Source organism: Ochotona princeps, chromosome 3 (assembly GCF_030435755.1).
Source record: "Ochotona princeps isolate mOchPri1 chromosome 3, mOchPri1.hap1, whole genome shotgun sequence".
NCBI classification, from domain to species: domain Eukaryota; kingdom Metazoa; phylum Chordata; class Mammalia; order Lagomorpha; family Ochotonidae; genus Ochotona; species Ochotona princeps.
This window is the reverse complement of record NC_080834.1, coordinates 2,880,686-2,894,722: the sequence shown is the minus strand read 5'-3', so window position 1 is coordinate 2,894,722 and position 14,037 is coordinate 2,880,686.

The following is a 14,037-nucleotide window of genomic DNA, read 5'->3' as shown; positions in this document are numbered from 1 at the left end:
CAGGGCAGCCCCCTGTGCTTCTCTGGCCAGTGGGCCACGTTCTTTGGGGGCACAAACAGCCTCCCTCCCACAGGGCAAGGACTGATTTCTTGGGACAGCCTCACACCACAACCTCAGCAAGAAGAGAAATTGGTTTAGACAGAGATCAGGCTAAGAACCTCTGCTCCATAAGTAACAGTGTGTGTGTGCACAGGGAGGCGGCTCCTCAGCCTTTCTTCCCAAAGCAAGGGTAAGGCAGCTTAAAAAACAGTCATTTAGTATTATGTCAGAGAGTTTCAAAGCATAGCAAGAGGAGAGGATTTTTTTTTTTTTGGCAAACGACCTCAGCACACACCCTGCACCATGGTGATTCTGGGAGCTTGCCCTGCCAGTCAGAGCTGAGACCCTGCCCCCAGGGCAGACGCATCTGTGGCTGTGGCCGTAGGCATGGTCATGGCTGTGTAGCTACCAGGCATTATGGAATGAACTCGTGGGTAGCCTTTGGCTCTGCCCTGCCCATAAACCATCATGTCTACTGCAGGGAATGGCAGTCCATACGTGTGCATGGCTGGAATGTTGTCATCTGCTCAAAAGCCCCTGGAGGAAATGGGACGATTTCCTCGTTCTGGCTGGGTTATTCCTGGTCTGTGTTTCCAAGTAGTGAAAAGTCCCTCTGTGAATTTCTTCTGCTAAGGAAATGCCTTTTCCTGTGGTTCTTATCAACATGATGCCAGTTCTATGGGGCAGATGGGGCAGAGCATGGAGAAATGGCAGAGCTGTCCTGTTTTCAGATCAAGGATGGCCTCCCAATGAAACTATTGAATTTATCTGGACAATAATATGCTAGACTCCCTGCATGATCCATGCCCGCAATGATGGAATTATGACTGGTTAAGAGCTGTACTACTGTAATAATATGGAGAAAATCAATATGAGGGGAGGGCTTAGGGAGGGGTTGGGGGAATCCCAGAGCCTATGGAACTGTGTCATAAAATGGAATTAAGAAAAAAAAAAAAAAAAAAGAAATGGCAGAGCTGTCACCCTAGGGATAGTTCATCTGATCCCTGTGGGGAAGCAAGGCTCACTCATGAACCTGTTTGGGAAAACTGCTGGTCTCCAGTGTACTGTTACTTTCTTTAAATTTAAAAAAGGTATTTTGTTTATTTATTTATTTTAACTGAGAAACATAAGGAGGACTCTTATATACAGATTCAGTCTCCAAATGCCCTATGCAGCCAGGCTGAGCTGGGAGCCAGGAACACAATGCATGCCCATTTGTGGGTGGCTGGAACCCAATGTTTGGAGCTGTCATGGCTGCCTCCTGGGGGTTGCATTAGTGGGAAGCTGGAATCAGCAGGTGAGGCCGGCATCAAGTTTAGATTCTCTAATATAGGATACAAGTTACACATTTTTTAATGTACAAGGTAAATTCTTTTTAATCCATGAAGAATCATTTAACCTATCATTTAAATAGAAATGTTTGAAGCAAATGAAATATGTGATTTAAAAATGTCTGGTAGCTTCTATAAAATGGACAAAAGGAAGATGGTGAAATAAACAGTTGTAATTTAGTTAATCCACTATATCTAAAATATTATCACTTGAACATGCACTTGAGGTAAAAATGGCTGTAGGAATATTTTACATCCTTTTTTTCTACCCTGAGTCTTCAGAATGCAGTCTCTATTTTACTCTTATCCCTCTCAGTTCAGCTCATTTCAAATGCCTTGGACCACATAGATTGAATTTTTGTCTATTTGCTTATTTTAATTATTTAAATTTTACTCTTTATTGATTTGAAAGGCAGAGAGACCAAGATCTCCCATTTGGCTCCCCAGCTGCCTCCTGCTAAAGCTGCAGATTGAAGCTGGGAGCAGGAGATTCCTATGAGTGTCAGTGACATCAACATCTAAGCCATTACCTGCATTAAAATTATCTGACCAAAGAGAATAGAATTTATCTAAGTATCTAAGACAAAATTTGGGTGTTTTGAAATGATGGTATGGTGCTTATTGGTAACGATTTTAAACAGACTACCACTATTTTTAAAGAAAGCTTTAATAATTTTAATTTTAAATATGTCTTTCACAGCACCCACCATTCCATGTGAGACCCCGAGGGAGGGTTGCTATCCTGGTTAGGGGGGCAGCACGGGCTCCCTTGATGAGCCACTGCACCCACTGGCAAGTATGGAAACTGGAACTGGGGGCAGACCATGCTGGGCAGGGCTACAACTCCTGCTGGCCTGTATGTGGACTGTGTTAGGAAGAGAATGAAGCTGGGTTAACAGACTATATCCACTGGTGCATGCATGAGCCAGAGTAAGTGCAGACTGGTAGGGCTTTGCCACAGCATCAGCTTGCAAGTACTGAGACTGGGGGGGGCAAATCCTATCAAGCTAGAATGCAGAACTACCTGATGAGTACAAGACCTGGAACTGGGAGTGGGCCCAGCGTGGAAACTGTGGGCACCTCTCTAATGGGCTGTAACAGGGTTAGAAACAGGGTTTCTAGAGAGCATTAGAAACAGGGTTAGGGAAGGACCTAGCTGAACAGATGGTGGCACCCGCCTGCTTGAGTGTGGGCTGGATAATGGAGTTGGTTGGATTGAACTAGGCTCCAATGCCCATTGGTGTGTATGGGAGCTGAATGAGATGTGAGACAGACTGGACCAGTCTGCTGCACATACTGGAAAACACAGGAACCAAAACTGGGAGTAAGCCTAGGCGAGATTGATGGGGGCTGCACCAACTAGGCTGTAGTTCCTGCTGGTATACATGAGGGTTGAGTGTGTAGTTTGCTGGTTTGGTCTGGGCCACAGAATCTATTGGTTTGCATAAGAGATGGCGCTGGAGGCAGAACTGACCCAGCAATTACAATCATTAGTGTGAGCATAGGCTGATGTGGGTGATAGACTAAGCCAGGCCCTCTACTGGCAAGCATACACAGGAGTCAGGTCTGGGATCACCTCAGACAAGGTTCCCGTGGGGATCCTCCTACCCTCAACTGAACTGTCAAACTCAGAGCTCCAACCATGAGCAGAACTGCAGGATCAGTGGACTGATTGTAGTGTGCATGTGTCAAAACTGGGCCTCCTCAGTAGTTAAGACAGAGCAGGGTTTGGCATGCCCAGATGCACGTGGAGGATATGGCAGTTTACTGGAACCTGCAGAGGGCATCTGGTACCATAGCAGAGGAAGGAGGGCAGAACAAATTGTACAACCACACCAGCCAAGTGATGATAGCAAATATCTGGGTGAATGGAGACTCTAAGGTGGACTATGTCAGCCAATAGACCTTGGAAGAGATCCTTTATCGTTGGATCGGTGAGATAGACAGTATCTTAGAACCATGGAAACCATTTAAGCAGATCCCTTGAAGCATGCTCTATATCAGGGACCCAGGCAGGTGGCCCATTCCCCATCCCAGGGTGAGAGAGAGGGAGAGACAGATGTTACTGGCTGTTATGGCAAAGGCTGGGCTAAGCCAAAGCCAGGAGCCAGGAGCTTCTTCTTGGTCTCCTGTGTAACAGAGGCCCACATACTTGGATCATTCTCTGCTATTTTTCCCAGGATATTAGCAGGGAGTGGACAGGAAGTAGAATAGCCAGGACACAAATTGGCACTCATCTGGGATGCTGGTATATATATAATTTTGAAAATTGTACCTACTTGATAATACAGAAAGGTCTAAGTAAAATTGAACTCCTTATGAGTTCCATTGATAACAATAGAATGCAGAACTTCTTCCAACTTAAGGAAAAATTTAAAAAAAAAGAGAGAATAGCATCTAATTCTTATCTTTGAGGCAGAGAAAAAGCCTGGGCATAGTCAAGAGCCCTTGTGCCAATAAGGAAACTTACCACAAATCTTGGGTTGGAGGTGTGGCCTGGCCTCAGGGACACCAAGTCCAGGGCTGCTCGGTTGCTTTCGTGGCTCTAGTAAGTCTCCCCTGTGTGATCTGCAGCAAACTCCCTGCTCTAAGCTTCAGTCTCAGGATGTGTAGATCAGAGATGCAAACTGTTGATTCCGCTTTAAGCTCTTGAGATTATTAAATGCCAAATAGTGCCTAGAGCAAAGGTGGCCTCAGAAGCTATTAGCTTCTCAATATTGCCTATTTTTTATAAAAATGTCATCCCAAATTATGCAGATTCCTAATATGTCAATTGGAGGAGAGAGACTGAGACTTAGAGGACACAAAGACAGGTACCTATGTCCCACGCCCACCTGGTGCAACAACTAACTCAGGGCTTCATTCTGTGTGTGTGTTTAAAGATTTATTTAGTTTTATGGAAAAGGCAGATTTACAGAGAGAAGGAGATACAGGGAGAAAGATGTTCCATCTGCTGATTCACTCCCAACCGGCTGTAACAGCCAGAATTGAGCCAATCCGAATCCAGGTGTCAGGAGCTTCTTCCAGGTTTCCCGCGTGGGTGCAGCGTCCCAAGGCTTTGGGCCATCGTCGACTGCTTTCCCAATCCACAGGCAGGGAGCTGGATGGGAAGCGGAGCAGCCGGGACAGGAATTGGTGTTCATTTGTGATTCTAGCACTTGCAGGAGGAAGATTAGCTGGTTGAGCCAACACATTGGGCCCAGGGCTGCAGTTTGGAAAGCTGTGGCGTCCCCACAGAACTCAAATACTGGCAAGATCAAATTTGCTAATGACAGGCACATTTTCAACAATGGACTGTGGCAATCAAGTGACCTACCATACTCTGAGTGAAAAGAAGTCTAAACCATCATATAAAAGGGTATTTCATTTCAGTGAGAAACTTTTGTAATAATTGAAAGCAATTAAATTATTGAGCTTTAAAGATTTATTTTTTTTTACTGGAAAGGCAGATTTACAAAGTGAAAGAGATTCAAAGAGAAAGATCTTCCATCTGCTAGTTCACTTCTCAAATGGCTGCAACAGCTGGAACTGAGCCAGCCCGAAGTCAGGAGTTTCTTCCAGGTCTCCCACGTGGGTGCAGGGTCCCACGGCTTTGGGCAGGTCATCCTCGACTGCCTTCCCAGGCCACAAGCAGGGAGCTGGATGGAAAGCAGGGCTTCTGGGATTAGAACCGGCGCCCATATGGGATCCCAGTGCACGCAAGGCAAGAACTTTAGCCGCTAAGCTCTTCTGCTGGGTCCTAGTAGAACATTTTTATGATGAATTTTGTAAACTGGAATGAAAGAGGAAAAAGCTTTTTTCCCACATTCTCCATTTCTTTTCCCTCATCTGAAGCATTATTTATCATGTACATATTTGTCATTTTAAAAAAAGATTTATTTATTCTTACTTGAAAGGGAGATTTACAGAGAGAAGGAGAGACAGAGAGAGAAGGATCTCCCATCTGCTGGTTCATTCCCCTAATGGCTGCTATGGCCAGGGCTGGGCTGATCTTTTTTTCTTTTTAAAGATTTATTTATTTTTCTTACACAGTCAGATATACAGAGAGGAGGAGAGACAGAGAGGAAGATCTTCCGTCCAATGATTCACTCCCCAAGTGAGCCGCAACGGGCCGGTGCTGCGCCGATCCGAAGCCGGAAACCAGGAACCTCTTCCGGGTCTCCCACACGGGTGCAGTGTCCCAAACCTTTGGGCTGTCTTTGACTGCTTTCCCAGGCCACAAACAGAGAGCTGGATGGGAAGTGGAGCTGTCGGGATTAGAACCAGCGCCCATATGGGATTCCGGGGCGTTCAAGGCGAGGACTTTAGCCACTAGGTCATGCCGCCGGGCCCTGAGCTGATCTTAAGTCAGGAATCAGAAGCCTGCTCTGGGTCTCCCTTGTGGGAGCAGAAGCCCACATGGGTGCAGGGATGTGAGTCATCCTTGATTGCTTTTCCAGGTCACAGGCAGAGAGCTGAATAGGAAGCAGAGCAGCCGGGACATGATTGCTGCCCAAATGGGTTGTTGGTGCTTGCAGGTGGAGGATTAGCCTATTGAGCCACTGTGCCATCATTTTAAAATACTCAACATTTGAAACAAAGCAAATATTATTAAAAAAAAAACCCCACTTTTGTAAAAAGGTATGCATGGCTTTTCTTTTTAATTATTTTAAATTTGAAAATAAACTCTAAAACGAGTCAAGAAAAATAGTAAATGTAGATATCACGTCCAAATGTGGTTGTTCTTTAAAAGTTTTCTGAGTGGCCCAAAGGTACTTTTATTTGAAGACCAAGAATTACAATGCAGTGAAACATCTTATCGCATGATTTCACCAGCCAGTGTAGGGTATTTTGAGCAGTGCAAGTGCTGAAGCAGACTAATGTATTAGCATTGGCATACCCAAACAGCTTAGAGCAGTCAGTGTGTGACTTAAATCCTTCTACAGTAAAGCTGCTTTGCTTCCTTCTTTGGTGAAAGCCAACGTTCGTCTCTACTGGACAATAAAGTCAAGGGAGCCCTGTCTTTCCAGTAGCTGGCCACACTTCAGAGGTTATTACTGTGAATCAATGAACAGTACTTCCAGGCTAAAAGTTGTTGCAGAATAGAGCTAGGCTCCAGCCTAGCAATGAAGACACTGGTTTAAGATGCCCATGTCCCTTGATGGAGTGCCTGGGTTTAATACTCAGCTCCAGCTTCCTGACATGTAGCACCTCGGAGGTGGTCATGGTGTTCCAATGACTTGGTCCCCATCACCACATGGGAGACCTAGATTGATTTCCTGTCTCCTGGCCCGACCCCATAGCTCCAGCTGTTTCAGATACTTAGGGAGTAAATTAGTGGAAGGGAGTTGTGTTTGTCTTTGTCATTCAAATAAATTACATAAATATATAATAACACTTTAAAATATACTTCAATATTTATTTAGTTGAAAGGCAGAGTTACAGGGAAAGAGAGATTTTTCCATTCACTGGTGCACTCCCCCAAAGGTCCCAATGGCTAGACCTGGAGAAGGCTGAAGCTCGGAGTCCGGAACTCCAATCTGGTTTCCTAAATGGGTGGCAGGGAGCCAAGTACTTGAGCCAAGTACTTTAGCTCAAAGTGGAGCAGCTGGGACTCAACACTGACACTCGTATGGGATGTGGACATCACAAACAATAGCTTAATCTGTTACACCATCATGCCAGCCTCTCTCTCTCTATATATATACGTGTGTGTGTGTGTGTGTGTGTGTGTGTGTGTGTGAGTGAGATGCTGGCACTGCAGATAGAGGCTTAACTTCTTATGCCAAGGCACTAACTCAAAACACATTTAAGCCTAAATATTTGGAGTAAGCATTTGGTGCAGTGTTTGCTGATTTTGACTATATCTCATACTGGAAAGGGACAGAGAGAGAGAGTGAGTGAGAGATCACCCATTCACTGATTCACTTTCAAAATGCCCACAATACTCACAGCTGGGTTAAATTGAACCCAACAGCTAGGATTTTAGACTGAGTCTCCGACATTCATGGCTGGTAACCAAGTACTTGGGTCCCAATCTGCTGCCTTCCAGGCTGACTTAAAAACAGAGCTGGGAGTTCAACCCAGGCACTCTAAAACAGGATATGGGAGTCCCAGTGAGCAGTGGTATTGTTATACCAAATGTCTTCCCCATATTTTCACATAAATACTCTTATCTAAATTCCTATCTGGAATATTAGACATTTCAGTAATGGGTGTTAATTATGGGGAAGTGGTTGCAAAGGCTTCAGATGGTTGCAGGACCAAGCAGGGACTGGCCAAGTAGCCCAGATGTTAGGTCTGGCAGAAAATGACTCCCATCCACAGGGCTGGTGGAAGAGGAGAGAAGGAAGTGAGTTAGGAGAGCCAGTAGCCATGCCTACTCTGAGGACCATGAGACTGTGGTGGGAGCTAGCGTGGGCAGGACTGCAGATCCCCAACCCCAAAAGACTTGTGTAGCTGTTGATCCTTACTTCCTGGGAATGTGACCTTATGGAGAAAATATGGCTCCTGTAGATGAAGTCAAAGTAAACTGAGGTCAGGTGGATTGGATCTTCCATCTGACACCTGGGAAGATGGAGGCAGGAATGGGAGTGATGTTTCCCTAATTCAAGAGCTCCAGGCATAGCCAGCCTTCCCCCAGAAGCTCTTTCAAGCCCCAGCCTGTGGCAGCTCATTATAGTAGTTACAGCAGAGTCATGCAGGGACTGTATGATAGGGGTTGGGGCCACAGGAAGAAAGACTTGCCCAGTGGGAACTGGCAAATTGGAGATGGTTCCCCCCTCCACTGAGGTACCGCTTGTTGTCAAGAGAGAGGGCCGAGAGCTGTCTGGGTATTAGCCTCTGGGGCAGAATCTGCAAGCCAGAGGGCAGGGAAGGCTAGAAATGTTGCTGGCCATGCAGCCGCCATGCAGCTGAGACAAGGGCAGAGCCAGAGAGAGTTACAGAGAACAAAAGGACACCCAGCCCAGTGTGGTGCCTTTACCAGCCAGGGAAAGTCTTGGTCTTACTCCCAAAAACCATGGGAGATGGCTGGAGTGGCTCTCTGTATGCCATAGTTCTACTTGTGTTTCAGAATGCCCCATGTGGCTGCTGTCTGGTAGCCAGTGGGGAAGCAGCTAGTGGCAGTAGGGATTGGAGGTGGGGTCAGCGCAGAGGGTTCTCAAGCTATTTGGGTAGCAAAATGGCCAGGTGCCAGGGACATGCATGGCAAGGAGAGACACTTTTGGTGCACAGAGGGCTTGGGAGCCTGACTGGATGGAGTGAGCTGAGGAGGTAAGGGAAGCAAAAAAGGAGGGGATGCGGAACTCTGGCTCTGAAGAGGAGGGATATAATGTGACTTTGAAGAGGTAGAAGAACATGGGATGAGATTTAAACAAATGGTCAGGTGGCCCACATCTAACATTAGAGTCCCTAGGGTTGATTCTGGCTCAGCTGCTGACTCCAGTCTCCTGACCCTGTGAGGCAACAGGTGATGGCTCAAGTAATGGGATTCCTGTCACCCACATGGGAGACCTAGATTAAATTTCCTGCCACCAGGTTTGGTCTAGTCCTGTCCCAGCCATTGCAGGTGTTTGGGAAGTGAACTGGCAGCTGGGAGTTCTCTGCCTTTCTCTGTCTCTAAGGTTTCAGAGCACTGGTGCAGGATTGGCCGTCTGAGGAAGGGTGGTTCTCGAGCCTTGATAAGAGAGGAGCATGATCTGGTCTAGGTTGGGCAGCTCCAGAGGCCATTGTGGATGCATGGCATGGGCACCAAGTCCAAAGACAGTGCAGGGGAAGGAGCAGTGAGTTTTCCAGCTTTCAGGAAATGTCAGTTGAAAATCCATGACTTTACACATTATCCAGTCATCACAGACTCATATATGGTGCATGTGCCCTTGAGACCATCAAAAATAAACAAATAAATAAATACTACACTTGGACTAGGAACTCAGGGTTTATTTTTAAACTAAAGAATTATCTATTTTTATTTACCTATTTTAAGGATTTTTTTTATTTGTTTTTATTGGAAAGGCAGATCTAAAGAGAGAAGGAGAGACAAAGAGAAAGATCTTCATCCGCTGTTTCACTCCCGAAATGACCACAATGGCCAGAGCTGAGCCAATCTGAAACCAGAAGCCAGAAGTTTCTTTGTTCTCCCACATAGGTGCAGGGTCCCAAGGTTTTGCACCATCCTCCACTGCTTTCTTAAACCACAGGCAGTGAGCTGGATGGGAAGTGGAGCAGCCGGGATATGAACTGGTGTGTATATGGGATCCCGGTGCATGGAAGGGAAGGATTTAGCTACTAGGCTATTGTGCTGGGACAAGGACCTCATTTTTCACTCTAAGATTCTCCTTGTTCTGCACTGTCCCTGTGACATAGAAAAGCTTGGAGATCAAAAGAATCCAGGCTGACACACAGAGAAGAAAGCTGGGATTGTATTTTCAGATGATTCTTGTGCTCTGTTTCCCATTAAAATGGAAGCTTGTCAGTCATAAGACTGGCATAATGTGTTGCTATAAAACTAAGCATCTAGTTCAGCTTTTTCACCATTGACAATAAAATAATTACTGTGCATCTGAAAACAAAATAAAACAAAACAAACACAAAAAAACACCCTTTTTCCAACAGGAAGCCCAATATTCCCTACAAATCACCACCCCAAGAACAGATGATGAGAAATTTTGCATTTGACGGTTTTTAACAGAGAAAAAGTTACGTATACTTTGGTGGGGGTAAAAGAATCTCTATAGTATTTAAACTTTCTCACTTCCAGATTGAATTAAACGCATAAATATTGAATTCAATATCCATAATTCACAAGGATATTCTTCATAAACAGTCACAGGAGCTGAGAGAGAAATTCACTGGTATATTTGAAGGAAATAGAAAATACCAATAGAAACATAGCTTTGATTAAAATCTGTTCAGAAATGAATTATGGCAGTTGTGCAAGGGAAAATGAACTGTAGATGTTCACACAGTATGATTTCATAATTCTATTCAATAATTCTCTGGAAGGTCAGAGGTTTTATTAGAGGAGATGAAAACATTATTAGGGAAGAAAAATAATGCACTGTTTGCAAACTAAAAGCAAAATAAATGCTGCAGAACATATATTTGATAGGTGGGGGGAAACTCAGGAATTTTCTTTTTTTTTAAAGTCCAGCTATTTATTGTCCAGATGGGTTGAACAGTCTCTTGGGGAGACCGTTTCTGGTCCGTTGTTAGAGCTGGCAGAATATCATCCCATTCAACCAAGAGTCCCGACATAACATCAACAGCAATTTGCAACATTATGGAATTGACATGGTTGTGAGTAACCAGTGGAAACACAGGAATTTTCTAGAAAAATGATGTGATTATAATGATGACTAGAACATGAGTAAAAGTTATTTTTAGACTAGTTGTGTTCTGGAATGGACAAGTATCAAGAGTGACTCAAATCTCATTAAGTCTGCTTCTCTAAAGGTTTGCTCTGCCATCACATTCACTAGAGAATGAAAATATGTGAGCGCCTAGAGAATAAAGGAATTTCAAAAAGTTCGTGAATACTAGGGTAGTGTTTAGTCTAGCTGTTAGACTTTAAGATGTGGGGTTCCACACTGGAGCACCAGGCTGTGACTCCTGATTCCTGCAAAGGGGCACCTGGGATGTCCCAGTTGCCAGCTCCAGCCTGGTCTAGTGCTGGCTATTGTGGCCATCTAGGGAGTGAGTTACTGGATCGAAGATTTCTCTCCCCCGCCCCTCTCACTCCCCCCATAACTCTTACAAAATAAATTTTAAAATCTTTAAAAATAACAAAATGAAGACATTGCTGGCCAAAACCCAAAGATGATATCTCTCTGTCCCCCAGTGGATTTGGATTAAAAACTGGTAATAAAATCCAATACAACTCCAAAGCAGACATTGGGGTAGTCCCGGGCTGTGTTTGCATGGGATTGCACTTCAGTTGGCACACGTATTGGTGTTGTATCAAGCTCACTATCTTCCTAACTGTTTCAAGTTGAAGATATTAACATTGCCTGGACATGTCTGCTTAGGGGTGTGGTTAGTGGGTTAAGTTCAGTAACAAACCTGTATCTGGAAGGATTGGTTTCCCATAAACTGAGAAATGTTCTTGGAAGAGCAGGTTAAGGGTAAGATCCAGAATCAGGCTTGTACCTGTTGAGTCTGAACTGACTATGGAAAGGCAAGGGTAGGGCTTGAGAAGTCTTCTGGATTCATGGGTCGGGGAAGCAGACATTCCCTGGGGGTCATCTTATCTACAAGTGGCACTGAGAACCTTGGGATGAAAGCAATTGTTCTGGAGGTGAGGGCAGAGAAGTCTGAGGACCAGACCCTCAAGTTCAAGGAGGGGAGCTTGGTCGGGGAGCAGAAAAACCAAAGGACAGTGGATCGGAGAAGTGAAGGAGTGTCAGGGAAGAATCAGTTTTGGTGAAGACCGCTGTGTAGTAGATCGCACACAGATAAGTGGTGACCAATGGGTGCAGCAGCATCTTGTGGGAGCTAGGGGGATTGCCCAGAGCAATAAAAGGGAGGGGTGGAAAGGAAGTCTTGTCACAGCCAGTTCAGTAGGGTTAGAAGGAAATACTTTGGTGGGAGTTGATGTAAGACACTCTCCCCAAGAGGCTTTCAACCAGGGTGTGAAGAGATAGGGAGGGGAAAGAGCACAGCCTACTGGAGAAGTCAGCAGACTGAGAGGCCAGCCTTTTAGAAGCATCACCCATGAGAATAATGAAATTGAGAATGATCAAGGAGTGCTGGTAATGGCGTGGGCAGCTAGTGCAAGCAGCTGTCTGCATCCCACAGACAAATGCCTGCTCTGAGTCCCAACTATTCTACTTCCTCCTGCCGTGCACCCTGGGGAGGCAGCAGGTGATGGCTCAGGTGGTTGAGGTCCTCTCACGCGTGTCAGAGACTCAGAGTTCCTGGTCCTCATTCCAGCCTCAGTTTGTTGTAAGCATTTGGGGGAGTGATTCTAAATTAAAAAAAAAAAAGGAAAAGAAAAAGATAAAGAAAAGGGAAATTAAAAACCAAAAGGCAATGTTTTTGTTTGTTAAAGAGTAGTGATGTGAAAGCCAGCAGCTAGCATCTTGAAAGAATACGGGGGACGTTATAGTAGGACTGCGAGGAGATGCGGGGAGTGGCTGAGTCTAAAGGCCAGGTGGTTTTCTGGGATGGAGGCAGCAGTGAGGAGCCACAGGAGAGTCTTGCCTGTGGTCAAGGCAGGTCAGGTGGTGAGGGCAGTGCTGTGGTGCAGAAGCAGTAATACGTCCAAGGGAAAAAGGAAAGGGAAATTGTAGGAAAAGATGGAGCCAGAGGGTATGTTCTTGATGGTGATTAGCTTAGGGTGCAGGGAAAGAGCCACTCAGGAGGAAGAAAAGGGAATGCCAGGAATATTTGAGATTGGAGTTGAGAGAGTGTGAGGTGACCTGGAGCACAGGGTTCCTGAGCTTGTTGATCCAACACAAGGTGTGGTGAAGGATGAGGTTGCTGGTTGCAAAGCCCCTGGCACTGGGCAGACCCTGAGTGTTGACAGCCTAGGGGTAGAGGGAATGGGGGGTGGGGCTAGCCTGGCCAGATGCTGAGGCTCCCTCTCTGTTCTGCTGACAACACTAAGGGAGGGCTTGTGCAGACCCTTTGGACTCCTTTCCTTCTGATCCATGCAGGCTAGCCGTTAGGGGGCTGCTGGGGACCCTGCTAGGAGGACCAGGTCAATGTCCTTGGTTAGCAGATAGGATGCACAGTTGAGATCGGAGGCTGCAGCAAAGACTTCAAAGGCAGTTGCTTTGCCTTTGCCTCCATTTTAGGAGCTAAGAGCAGGGGATAGCTCCAAGATTCTATTCATTTAAACCACTGAAGAATGTTCATGAAGAAATATGGAGTGAAAAAAGTTTTCCCTTTCAAGCACTTACCTCTCACTACTTAATGTCCTCTGTATTTTGATAGACTTCTTGAAAGTGTAGCGATTGTAATGAATCTAAGGTGGCTTTCCCAGCCCACTTCATAGGGTCCCAGAAAAAGAGGAGAGATACAATTATATTTATATGAGTACTTTCTTCTTAACACAAATGGAATACCATTAATACTTGTGCTGGTGTTTTCCATTTACTAGCATATGTAAAAGGGTGCCAACTAATGTCTCAAATGATAGTGATTACATCTTTTGTTTTTTTTAATTCAAGTTTATTTACACAGAATATAATGTACAGATTGTAAATGCACAGTATAATTAGTTTTAACAATGGTAGGCACTCACATAACCAGCATCAAAACCAGGGCAGAGAGCATTTCCATTACAAGTTAAAGCTTTCTTGTGGCCTTGTTCTAGCTGAGAAGCTACAATTCTGGTTCCTATCATAGTAGGTGACTTATGCTGGTTCTTAGACTTCAGATAAGTAGAGTATAGTGCCTGGAGTATTGTGCACAAGCACTCTTGTGCCTGGATTCTTTTTGTTTGAGTCTCTTCCACATTGTCCCGATTCAGGAATTCTTTTTCATGCAGAGACATGTTCCATTCTGTGATGATCCATGATTCTTCTGTTGATAGGTATGGGAGTTTCTTTCAGCTTGGAACTGGTATTATAAATATGAATATGAAATGAGGAGCTTTGAGTATTCCTCTAGAAACCTCTTGGTAGACGTTTTTCCTGTTTTCTGGGCAAATATCTGTTAGAGATGAATTAACGGAAAACATGAGAGG